The following is a 13,049-nucleotide window of genomic DNA, read 5'->3' on the forward strand; positions in this document are numbered from 1 at the left end:
AGTCCTCCCAGCATCCTATGTCTGTCTAAGGTTATAGATCTACCACCAAACCCTGACTTCTGGGAGACTAATTGATCATCAAAACAACTAGTGGTTCAATTTGTAGATGGCACAATGATCCAACCGGGCCCCTCCGGTAGCTTGCTAAACCGTTACATCTCCAGTCACACAACTGTCTTGAACTCATGATACAAAGCCTTCTGAACTTAAGAAGTTTAAACAGTCTGGGGAGCAAAGTGAGGAGTAATTGTTACAGAGGAGGGTTTGGGTGGATTGGGAAGTGAGAGAACTATCCAGAAGAGTTCTTGTGTAATTGGACAAGAGAATGCCCAGTACCATGGGACTGCGAGTTATATTTGGGGACCATGTGTCCCGATATGTCTGGGTCAGTCCTGGGTTCTCTCATTTGTCTCAACCATATTAACAGCAAGGCTGCTTTGTGTTTTCAGAAACATCAAAGTTCCGCTGACAGAGCATAAGGACATTGTAATTCCATGTGACCTATACATGCAGCCCGGGTTAATAGCACTGAGCATAGTTGTGCAGGGTGGGCCACACATTTCAGTGAAGTCCTGTGCAGGGTGCCCTCACGGCTCAGAAGTTGGTTATGGGTTCTCACATGGGCAAGTCCCTTGAACATTTGTTAGTAATGTGGCTTGCAAGTGAGATGTTGTGCTGAAATGTCACATGAGCTGTGGCTCAGAGCCCTTATAGCTTGCTACTTTTGACCTTTATAAAAACTTTAGCTATCTCAACTATGAACGGGCAGTATGCATATGGACGTTGAAGAGTTTGAATAGTGATCTAGGCCGACAGCATCTAGCTTACTTCCTGATGTAGGACAATAGCAGCTGCTGCTGTTGTCATTGTTACTATGAGTTGTTCCAAGGTTGGTGGTGTTTGGGCTGTACTCTCAGTACCTGTGAAATGCTGAGACGTGACTCCTGTCCTACCTTGTCCCTTCTTTGTGAGGTTGAAACCAGGCATCCAGGAATCCTTGGGAGAATATCTGCCATTAGCCTGGGGACAGTGAGCAGAGTTGTGCCACCCTGCCAGTCCCAGCTACTCCATCCTCTGGGACTTAAGAACTGACTTCCTAAAGCATCCTCATCCCGTCCACCCACCCTCATGATCCATATATCTCAAGCCTCCAGGGTCCAACCACTTCCTTCTCCCATGAGTGGGACTATGTAAACACCCAGACCAGGATGTCATTTATTGGTGCTGGCTGACCCCAGTGGGCTGCCAGCCAAGAGGGACCAGGGACTAAATTCTCCAGCTGGCTCTGAGTACTCCATGGTATTCCCTGCCTGGAGAGCTTTCCCCTTCTGAATGAAATGTCCTCTGTTCCTAAGTGATCTGCTGTTATTTAGTTCTTTCCAGTGTTTTGCCCTTTAATATAGCTGCTTTGGGAAGGCGTTTTAGGAAGTGATTAGAAGCAAGAATTCCAGCCAGCTTGCCCAAGTTCATCAATCGACCCTATGTCTCAAACACTGAATCTTTCAAACAAAAGGCCAAGCCACGATGTATCTCAGTTCCCTTAATTATAAGAGGGACAAAAGCAATGCCAGGCCGATAGGTTTTCTGTGGGACTTTTAGGGGTGACAAGATAATCAAAGCTCGAGACACAGGAAGTTCGTGAAATAACACTGTCTAACTCTGTCCTTCCCTTCTTCACACTGTTCTGTCCCAACTTCTGCTGTTGTGGGAAAGAGGTTGAGTGTAGCACTTTGGACCGGAGTCCTCTTTCTGCTTCAGAGAATGGGGCATTTTAAAGAAGCCTCCTCCCATACTGGGCTGTAGAATCCCTATCTGTATTTTCTCAGGTGTTTGGACTCATCATTTTTTCCCTCTTACCTCACTTTGTCCCTGCCCTGTCCTGCGACCAGAGACTCCCATGTGTAGAAGACATACAGCTGTCAGCAGCTATCCCCCAGCTCCTTCTCTGGATAGGAAGGAGAGGATGATGTGAGAGGGTCACTGCATTGAATGTCATCAGTAGATGGCTGTCAAGCCTTGGTTCCGTTCTGGGGCTCTTCTCGTTTCTGGGCAAACTCTTTCAACTGAGCAAAGGCTATGGTATTGGAAAACACATTTCTGGTCACCATGTGCTAGGGGCAGAAGCCAATGATGCCATTGGCTGCCATGGTGTCCATAATCCCAGGGGCAGAAGAAAATGAGTATGGTAGGCTGCTTTGGAAACAGTGAGTTTGATGTTGCTTTCCTCACTTCATTGCTGTTCTCCCTGTGGATATTTGGTTGTTATGGTCCACCATTAGCTACCACTTCAAAGACCTTGGATTCCTTACACAGATATGCTTACTCTGTGTTATTCCATGATTGTTTGAATATTTAAAAAATGATTTAGAGAATCCAGGACAGATCCCCAGAAGGCCATTTGATGTTAGTCCTTGAGACAATTTTCTCTGGGTCTTTGTGATCATATCTAAGGGGGGAAAAGAGGAGATGGGGCCATAATGAGAGCAATCAATACCCTTGTTATCGAAATGCTAGCCGATGGATTAAGGCCAGGTTGGTGGCTGCAAAAGCCACATAGACACAAGCTTCCCAGTGCCTTCTTGAGGTCTGGACTGTACTTTTTATCAGCTTTGCTGATGCACAGCCAATTAGTAGAAACTGCTGGAGTGGTGGGACACATTGCCTTTCTCAGTCACGGTGCCCGTGAGTAGTGCTTAAAGAGTAGTGCTAAACCAGTGGAAGGGGAAGCCCTGGGTCCTGCTAAGACTGAACCCCCAGTGAACTAGACTGGTGGGGGGAGGGCGGCAATGGGGGGAGGGTTGGGAGGGGAACACCCATAAGGAAGGGGAGGGGGGAGGGGGATGTTTGCCCGGATACCGGGAAAGGGAATAACACTCGAAATGTATATAAGAAATACTCAAGTTAATAAAAAAAATAATAAAAGAATTTGACAATAAAAAAAAAGAGTAGTGCTAAAACTTACGTCTATTCTTTCTCTCTGTCTGTCTGTCTGTCTGTCTGTCTCTCTGTGTGTGTGTGTGTGTGTGAGAGAGAGAGAGACAGACAGACAGACAGACAGACAGAGACAGAAAGACAGAGGGATAGAGAGAGTCAGAGGTAGAAGGACTCAGAGACAGACCTGATGTGAATTAGGGTTGCTTCTAAAGAGCATGAGTAGGGGGTGTCATTTACTGATTCATGAACAACTTCACCAGTGGCTGGACTGTGGAAGAAAAGGATACTTGCTCAGCAGTAATCATTAGCTACCAACGTTCCCTCAGGGAGCAGTGGGGCCTCCTGACCCTCTTCTATATAGTAGAGCAATTTTTGTGAGGTTGTTGAGCCATCACCAGGTGATGTCACGTTTAATGATGTGTATTTGGAGATGGGGAAGCTCTGAGTATCAGAGTCAACAAAATGGGTAGGAGACATCCTGGCAGGATCTTAGCCGTGCCGTGAAGACTCAGTGTTCTGACCTTCTGGGTTGTTTGGATGAAGGTACCCCATCCCCTTTGGGTGAATGAGATTCACATATGCCTTCTGAAACCACTAATGATTTGAAAGTGGCTGAGAAAGAAAGCAGATGGTGGTGACATGGGAACGCTCTCCTAGAGTCTGGTCACTCAACAGCTTCTCTTTTGTTTCTAGAACCTTTCTGACTCACCTGGTCTTTTCAGGCTTTGCCAAGAGGAGATGGTGTTGTCCTCCAACCCTTTGGAAACTCACTTTCTTTATCATTTACATGCAGCTTTGTGTTGGAAAGGCCAGACTATCGTTCTGGAAATAAAATTTATGGGCACTCACCCACAGGACCCTCTTCCTCTTTTACACCACACCCTATTTTCCAAAAACACAGGTTCCAGCTCCACAAGTCTGCTCAGAAACACTCTCTCACAGAGGGCGTTTCAAAGTGACTGTTTTCTCTATCATTTCCTCCCCCCACTTCACTTCCTGTTTTTTTTTCTTCCTCTTTCTCCGCCCCCACCCCATCTCTCCTGGCTTGTCCCGCTGTCTGAGAACAGGAACAGAGCCCAGAGCGTTGATAATCATGATTTCCTGTGGTGCCCTCTGGCTGCAGCTGCTCAGAGCTGAGGGTAGGAGTCCAGCCTCCGGGGCAGGCAGGGAGCTGGGCAGTAACCCTTGGCTTTCAAAAACCCCTCCACCCTACCCAAAACAGAACCTAGTACGAATAATTCTCCCTGTCTTTAGAACAAGACAGCTTGCAAAACACTTTGTCTTACATTTGAGGAAGACAATGAACGCATAGACAACTTTTGATTTTTCACCCCAATAACTATAATCCAATTGATATGAACAGAAAGATCTGATAGTTAAATGTGGTCCTGTTTCTCTTTCTTTTTTATATTTTAACTTTTGACCATACTCATCTTGCTAACCCTCTTAATCCCTCCCTCTACTGGTTACACTCTTTTTTTCTCTTCTTCCCAATTAGTCTTCCTCCTTTTTCCTTGCTTATGTGTATGTACATGTGTGTGTATGTATGCATGTATGTGTATATGTGTGCATGTGTTTGTGTATATGCATGTGGGTGGGAACATGAGTGTGCAAAGAAGCCTTCTGCAAATTCTACTCATCTCTTGTTCTATAGTGCACTTTCTTCATGCCTCAACAAGCGTAGCTGTAAAAAGTTCACGGTTTTGGTTGTTTGGGCAAATAGAGTGAATGTACCTAGTAAGGACAGTTTTAAGCCAAATTGGGGAAACATCGGTATACAATTCACATGGTATGCCTGGCAGATAGGATTTGGTTAGTAAATGTTAGATGCTAGATATGCGCATTGTTTCTTTTGGTTCATTTTCTGTGTAGAAAAATGGCTGATCAAATAAATACACAGGTAGGTAGGTTAGAAAATCCTTTTAAGAATTGGTACTCAAGCCAAATGTCCATATCTTTTCCTATTTTTGTACTAGATAGGGAGGAAGGGAGGAAGGAGGGGGGGGAGGGAGAGGGGGGAGAGAGAACTGTTGCCATTAAAAATGCAGAGGCCACCTACTGCTGTGTCCCTGTCTATGTCTTTCATAACAATATTTTTATAATGAGAAACATGGACACCATCCCAGCCACATACCCGAGATGGACTGTTTTACCAATTTAGTTTCTTCATGGTAAAACCATAAAAGCTACAAAAACAGCAGTCTGTGGAAAGCGTCACCTCCCTTTGTGAAATCTGTTTTTAAAGGGGAGCTGAGACATGTCTCGATGTGTACAGTGCTTGCTGTGCAAGCATGAGGACCTATGTCACATGTTCAGTATTCATATTCTACTGTGTCCACATGATGACCTCCTTAACCCCAGTACTCAAGAGGCAGACATAGAGCATGCCCAGGGCAAGCTGACTAGATAGACTAGCCAACTAGGTGAGCTATGGGGTCAGTGACAAACCCTGCCTCAGTGTCTAAGGGGCAGACTGACTGAAGAAGACACCGAGTGCCAACCTCTGGCCTCCACACACATGTATACACAACACATGTGCACACAGGTGTCCCCACATGTGTGTGAACATGCATACACACATGCACAGTAAAAAGCCCTCCCATTCAGAGCCAGCCGCCACTCTTCAATCAGCCTGACCACTAGGCTGCATATTTTAAAGTTCCAGTTACCAGAGAGTCAGAATCTCCCATCTGGATCCGACTCCCAAGTTTATGAAAGATGCCATTTTCATCTTTGAACCTTAGTTGCCCCCAACTACAGAATGAATGAATTGGGCAAGTTTATCTCGTGGGTGTCTTTTAACATCGCTCATTCCTGATTCTGAGATGTTCTGTGCTTGGCTTAAAAACTGCATTGTGATGGGAAAATGCCTAGAAACTGCCTGTCATCGTAACACAACTTCGGTTCCCTTTCTACAGTACCACTCCCATAAGCACAGAGACCAGACCCGCCGGGACCAGACTTGATTTGGAGAGCTCCTTCCTGTGGCCTCATAGCTGCTCTGCTGGTTTGCCCCTTCAGTCTGGATTGGTGACACGCAACCACTGGAGATATTTCCAGGTAATGAACTGCTGTGTTTGAGGATGGCTGGGCGTGGTAACTAGCATTTCAGTGGGAAGTGTGTAATGGGCACATTTGTGCGACACTCGGAAATACAAAGTTCGGTTTGTCATTTTTGATTAGAAGCTGTGGCTCCTACCATTGTGTCTCAAGAAAAACCAAATGAAAAGGGACGTAAGTAAGAATTGACATGTACTCCAAGGAAGCTGTGATTAGGAAGTGGTCTGAAGCCTCTGGGCGTTTTTAGTTGTATGCTCAATGGTGTCTGGAATATTTGGGCATGAAGCAGGAGATACCATGACACACAGGGAGGGAGTATATTAGTTGAAGTTTTAGTTACTTCCCCTTGTATCACCCATTTAAGATGAAGCACAGTTGAAGCCCTTTCTACCTTTCTTGGCTAAGCAGATTTAGGCCAGCAAAAGTTCTTTGATAGGCAGCTTCCAGAGGTGAGATTTTTTGATGTCCTGTGAGAGACCTGGTTTCCATCCTATTTGCAACAGTCTTAGGGAGAAATGCAGTTCATGGAGGTGTCATCCAAGGGCACTTGTAATACACAGGCTGTAGTGTGTGTACCAATTCTCATTGCCCCTTTCCTGATTACATATGTGTTTTTCCTATGCCTCTGTCCCTTACCTAGCCCCACCAATTTTGGACAGTTTTTGTCTTCCTGTGAGTAGTACATAGTCTATTTGAATTTCTCCACTGAATTTGCATACAATATGGGCTAACAAGCCTTCCCATTTGACTAAAGATCTATATGGGTTTAAGCTTTCTGGACTCTTAACTTATTAGCACATCTTTCTCAGGAAGACATGATAAGACTAGGGAGGCTGAGGGCAACATTATTACACTGAAAGGCATTACCTGTCTGCACCCTCTGTGCTGAAGCTCTTTTTCACAGAAACAGTCCTCGGATTCCTTGAAAGCTAAATTAGAAGAAGCTCATGAGCATAAGACAGGACAGAGCTGAGTCAGGTGACCACCAAGGTGACCCCATGGTCAGGTACCAGAATCTTCAGCTCCATGCTTGTTTCTTGTTTCTGTGATGAATAGCCTAGCCTTGGTCTCCTTGCCTTCCTTTCCACCTCTTGTCTTTTACCTCCATAGTGCCCCCTGAGTTGTGGTACCATCCCAAAGAGCGAGAAGAGTGCTGTAAGCTGTGAATTAGAATGAGCCGGGTGAACTCAGCTCTGTGTACTGACTCAGTGGCTCTGCTTACATCATTGCTAAGGTGCCCAGCCTGTGTCTCTACCTGTAGTAAAGAGTCAGTGGTTGTGTCAGGAGCTGCCAGTGAGGACTGAAGGATGTAATCCATTGACATAGTTTCCAGTGAACCACAGCAAAGGTTAGACCCTTTCTCCACCCAACTCCTGCACAGCTACTTAATCACAACTCTAGTCCCATAATGGGTTCTGTGAACTGTGTGCCTATAATCTGTGGGCAGACGCTGTCCCCAAGATCAGTCAGTCCCCAGCAGTTAAAGAAGGAGAACCTGTCATCAGGCTTTGTGTTCCAAGGCTTCTCTTTGGCTTGGGCCAGGGCATCCTCACCAGCCTAACCATTTGTAAAGCTCTCTGTCTGCACCGCCATATGCAATTTCAAGACCCACCCCCCTCCCAACCCCTTGACCATACCCTTGGTTCCCTGACCTACCAATTATAAACCTTCTCCCCTCCAGAAATCTCTTCCCTTCCAATCAGGATACGCCTATGGTCCAGAAGTAGGATCATGTGACATGTGATTTGGGGCAGGTGTTCTCATTTGGGACTCGGCCAGAAAGTTCAGTTCCAACTCCAGTGTCCTCCAGAAGTTCTTCCATGGCTGTTAACTGTTTAGGGGCATTTGCCACATACACTCCCCCCAGCCATCCATTCATTCAGCAAATACTTGTAGAGCATGTGTTATGCGGCACGTGGCAGGTGTCTCTTGGCACTAAGGCCAAAAGTGCAGAAGGAAACAAAGTTCCTGTTTGCAGGGAACTGGCATCTGAGTAAGGCCAGGGATCAGGAATGATCAGCATGTGTATAAGTACTACAGAGGACACATTCAACACAAGGGGTGGGGGGATGGAGCAGACAAAAATAGCTTAATAAAGCTGAGCCAGAGGGGTCAGGCTGTCCTCCAACAGGTTGGGCCAGAGACTCCTTCCTGATAAAGAGTTATCCCAGCTGCATCCGTGAGGTGAGAAGGAATTGCTGAGACAAAGGCTTCAGGGGAATTGTGCTTGGCCTTTCTGTAGCTAAAAGTAGCTAGTGGGGGTTGGAGCGGAGGAATGCAGGCAGAGTGGAAGGAGGGGAAGGCAGGAAAGTGTGGGCAGCTAATGAGGATCCTTGCAGGACACTGTCAGGACTGCAGTGTTTATGTCCTAGCTAGCGTTGCCTTTGCCATTCCTCTCTCGTCCCCAGTACACGTCAGAGCCTCATCCCTAAATAGACACAAAGATAAGTGCTCTCACCTCATGGAGTATTAGTCATCCATTCATCAAGCCTTTTTCTGGGCTCTGACTCCTAAGACTGGAGATGAATGAGTCTTGGCCCTGGCCTTAGGAGTCGTCCTGGTGCTCCTCCACAGCTCTGTGGAGAAGTTCTTCACTAGGTTAGATGGTAGTGAATAAGTACCCTAATTGGATCACAGTAAAAGCAATTTGCTAAAATTGAGGTTTTTTTTCCCTCCCAGAACCACCCAAAGATCATTTCTACCAGTGCTTCTCGGCCCATTTACATAGCAGGCTTCTGCCAGGACTTGCCTTCAGGCCAAGGGGAGATCCATTCATTCCATAAATGCTCCAAGGTTCTTCTCAGTCAGCACCTACATTCAGTCCTCAGCAGAACTGCTGATTACAGTCTGCGCCCATGCCAGGCTTGTTTGTGGGCTTATTGGGTCCTATAGTATGCAACACATAGTTACCAGCAGTAAGGCCAAAAAGGTGTTGGGGAAGCCAAGGAAAGGCACTGACTCAGACTCAGTGCAACCAAAGGCCAAAGTGGAGAAGCTCCCGGTATGTGTGTGTGTGTCGGGGGGGGGGTCTTCTCAGACCTAGTCCAGAAATCTACAGGTAAAAAGCATCTTCATGGTAAGATGCGATGAATCTCTAGGACCTGGAGCAATGGGAGCAATAGTCCTGGCTCTGGTGTGGACTCTGCTTTCCTAGTGGCTGCAGCTGGAATTTAAGAACCCTCTACAGAGCACAGCTGTCAGAATAGGGTCTTGTAAGGCCAGGCCAGGTAGTTTGAACTTACCTGTGGATGGTGTAGTGCTCTTGACAGATATTAAACAAAACCTGATTGCCATGGCTGGGGAGGTATGACCCGGTTGCCAAGGTGCTGGTCATGCAAATACAAGGACCTGAGTTTGAGATCCAGAATCCATGTGAAACAGATCCAGATGTGGTGACCCACTCTTAGAATCCCAACACTGATGGATCACAGACAGATGGTCCACAGGGCCTGCTGGCCAGGAAGCCTAGCCTCCTTGGTGTGTTCAAAGACGGGTAAATCCTGTCTCTGAAAAGTAAAAACAGAAAACTAGGTGATCAGTTCTTGACTAGTAGAACCCTGTATCCTACACACACACACACACACACACACACACACACACACACACACACTCACACACAAAGTGCTCTACCAAAACATCTCCCCCATGTATACATACACACAAATATGTGCATCCAAATACACATGAACACGCACACACTACACACACACACATGTATCTGCACACATACACACACAAATATATGTGTACCCAAACACATGAATCTACATACACACAGTACACACACAGAAATATATGTGTAACCAAATACACATAAACACACACAGTCACATACGTATTTACATGGTCTGATAGGATTGGAGTTCTGTGTTAGTGCACCGGTTGCTGTGAGAGACAGATGGAGCTGAAGCCTTCTTTCTAATAGGCAGACTGCCTGGCTAACATTCTTACTATTCTTATAGAGGCAGAGATGATAGAATTCGAGTCCTTTACATTTTTCTTCAGTTGGAAAATAAATGCATGATTATGTCTCTTAACCCTCTATCCACTGACGCCAAAATAGAAGTTTCTCTTTATAAGCTATTCATTTAAAAAAAAAGGAAAGAAAAGGAGAGAGAGAGAGAGAGAGAGAGAAAGAGAGAGAGAGAGAGAGAGAGCGCGCACTCTGTGCTTTTGTTTCAGGCATGCACTGAGTTTGGCCTGTGAATACCAACAACTGGACATATTCAAGAAGTTTGCAATTATTTGACAGAGACAAGGGAGCCAATAGTCAGAGGAGCAGCTCGTAGATAGGAACCCTGACATGGCCAGAGTGGTATGGGCAGGCTGAGGAGCATGCTGTCTCTTTCCACAGACATCGGAGAAGGTCTCTGTAGGGTCCATAGGAGCTGGGCATTGAAGAATGAGTAGGAGTTGGGAGTTGGGTGAGAAGTACGCCTGGTACAGAAACACTGTCTATAAATAGAGACCGACGCTCAAGTCTCTGTGATAAGAGTGGAGAGAACTTGTCATGCAAAGATCATGCCTCAACTCGCTTTTTAAAAATCCATTAGGAGCTGCCTCCTCATCCTCCCACCTGTTCTAACAGTGACTAACAAGCAGCAAATTGACTAATTTGCCTTGATCTCCTCTCTGACCCCATGGAGGAATCTATGAGCATAATGAGATAAGAGGCACCAAGAAAAGAAGGAGAAAGTGGATTGGGAGGGGAAGGAGGAGGAGGAGGGGAAGGAGGAGGAGGAGGAGGAGGAGGAGGAGGAGGAGGGGGAAGAGGAGGAGGAGAAGGAGGAAGAGGAGGAAGAGGAGAAGGGAGAGGGGGAGAGGAGAAGAAGAGGAGAAGGACGGAGAGTGGGAGGGGAAAGGAGGAAATATCAGAGCCAGCAGCAGCAGCAATAGTGGCCATCTCTGTTTTCCAGGTTGCACTATAGTTCCCTAGTGGTAAAATGCAGCATCCCAGAGAGGGATCTGCTGCTGCCTTGTGAGCGTGCAAACCAACCCTTCTCTCTTTCTCTAGGAGAGAGAGAGAGAGAGAGAGAGAGAGAGAGAGACAGAGAGAGACAGAGATAAAGGAGACAGACAAAGAGACAAGTATGTCTATATACATGTATATAAGAGATAGGTGTGTGCATGTACATTCTATATACATGCTGTATATGGGTGTATATGTGTGTTTACATGCATTGTATTAAATGTATTCGAGAACCTAGCACAGAGCCTGGTTAAATCAACTTTCCATTGCTGTTGCTGGCAGGAAGACGAGTAGGTGGGTGAGAATTAACCTTGACACCTCCATGCTTCTTTAGATGCGCCAAGGTCAGTACCCTGAGTGCTATTTTTACATTAAGAGAGAACAGTAGGATAGGTCCCAAAGAAACTGAAGGTCTGACTGGTGACATAGCTCACCCGAGGTCTACAGCTCTTAGGAAGTCAACATCCAAACCCTGGAATCATACCCCCTCTTCCACAGAATGTCACCCTTTCTGCAAATAGCTTCTGGTCAGATGAGGTCTTTTCGTGTCCTTGGGCACGTCTTACCTGATGCTCTCAGATGGAGAGCTGCAGAGAGCGATGGCAGAGACTCGGATCCGGAAAACTCTGAATGTATCATCTTGCCATGCAGGTGTCTGCCCACGGCCTCCAGGGATAGGAAACTCGCTACCACACAAGGAGGCTGGATGGAGCCCCGGATGCCTTCCATGCAGCCTGCTATTCTTTCGGAGTCATACTGAGCCCAGCCAGGCTTCGGTTCTCATGGCCCCCAGCAGCTCAGCTGTGAGGCTCCGAAGGCTGCCTTGTGTTGTGTTCTGATGGTGTTTCCTTAAGACTTGTTTCTCTCCCTACAACAAGGGCATACCTGACTCTTGCTTCTTGACATCCAAGTTACCCGGATGGGCTGAGGTTGCAGATGGCTTTGTGAAGTCTCTCCTCCCGAGAGAATAGAAAGGCCAACCTTTCTATTTCCCACTTCTTCATGAGGAGTGAGGTCTTCCTTTGACAAAAGGATTTGAGAGGATGCCAGGAAGAAAGACTGATAGGGAGAAAGGAGGGGCCAGCATTCTCCTCGGGTGTTTCTATGAAGTCCTAGGGAGAGCCCCCAACCCCCAACTAACCATAACCCTCACATTACTTAGGCAAGTTCTCACAGGATTCTCCTGATCAACCTGCTATATACTCCTTTAACCCCCCCCCCCCAAATCCACCCCAGGTAACGCACCTCAAAGTATCCCTTTCTGGATGACCCAGGTACAAAGGTGTTTTTTCTCCCCTCTAACAGTTCTGCCCCCTTGTGGCACTTCTCAGTATTACAGGACACAGGAAGTAGAGAAACTGAAGGGGTGAAGGGGATACTGCCAAGGGGAGCCTGCAGTTCACCTTCAGTCCCCATTCAGCTGAGCCCCTGGACACATTGAGGCTCTATGTTTGTCTCTCCTCCTCTGAGTTAGGAGCTAGTAGAAGCTTATTAAGGGTGTTTGGTAAGCCCGAGGCTGACAGTCTGTCTTTTGAGCCATTTAAGATGCCAACCCCCTGGCCCCGGGATGGAGATATTAGCTAACTTGTAATGTCGGAAAACGTTCTGGGGTTGGGAGTGGGTGCAAGCCGGCAGATGCCACACAGAATAGCTCCAACTGGATTTCAGCAAAGGACTCTGGCTTGACCATCACTGCCTCCCACCGGAGCCCCTGTTGAGCATTCCAGCTCAAGGAAGCAAAGGCTTCACAGTCTGCCATCTGTCTGTATTTGCAGACACAGGGGTTACAGACAGCCTGGAAACTTGATGATGTTAGCAGAGTCATTTACACCTACTTCCCAGGATTCCCACATTACAAATGGTGTACACCTTAGGGGACGAATGGGATTGGTTCAAATAGCAGCCATTACATAATTCAGATATAATGTGGCACTTCGAGGGGGCACTTATAGGTATGTTTTCCAAGCTCTTGAATCCTGAGCATAGACAGAGATAAAATTAGAAAACAGCCACACACGCATATACATGAAGGCTCCCATCCCTGAATGGGTTAATACATGCAAATGCTCACAGCAGCGTCCGGATT

The 13,049-nt window shown here is 46.6% G+C and overlaps 1 protein-coding gene across 4 annotated transcripts in view; it reads left to right on the forward strand.

Moving 5' to 3' along the window:
• The window catches only part of Cyria (CYFIP related Rac1 interactor A), a 108,841-nt gene that overhangs the window by 36,660 nt on the left and 59,132 nt on the right, over positions 1-13,049 (forward strand). For 3 of the 4 annotated variants that reach the window (XM_063261651.1, NM_001106718.2, XM_063261652.1), the window contains one exon: positions 5,853-5,994. The exons of the other annotated variant lie outside the window; for it this stretch is intronic. The gene's annotated coding sequence lies outside the window, so the exon portion shown is untranslated. The remainder of the gene's footprint in view (positions 1-5,852; positions 5,995-13,049) is intronic. 4 annotated transcript variants of the gene reach the window in all.

This window comes from Rattus norvegicus, chromosome 6 (genome assembly GCF_036323735.1).
Source record: "Rattus norvegicus strain BN/NHsdMcwi chromosome 6, GRCr8, whole genome shotgun sequence".
Taxonomy (NCBI): Eukaryota; Metazoa; Chordata; class Mammalia; order Rodentia; family Muridae; genus Rattus; species Rattus norvegicus.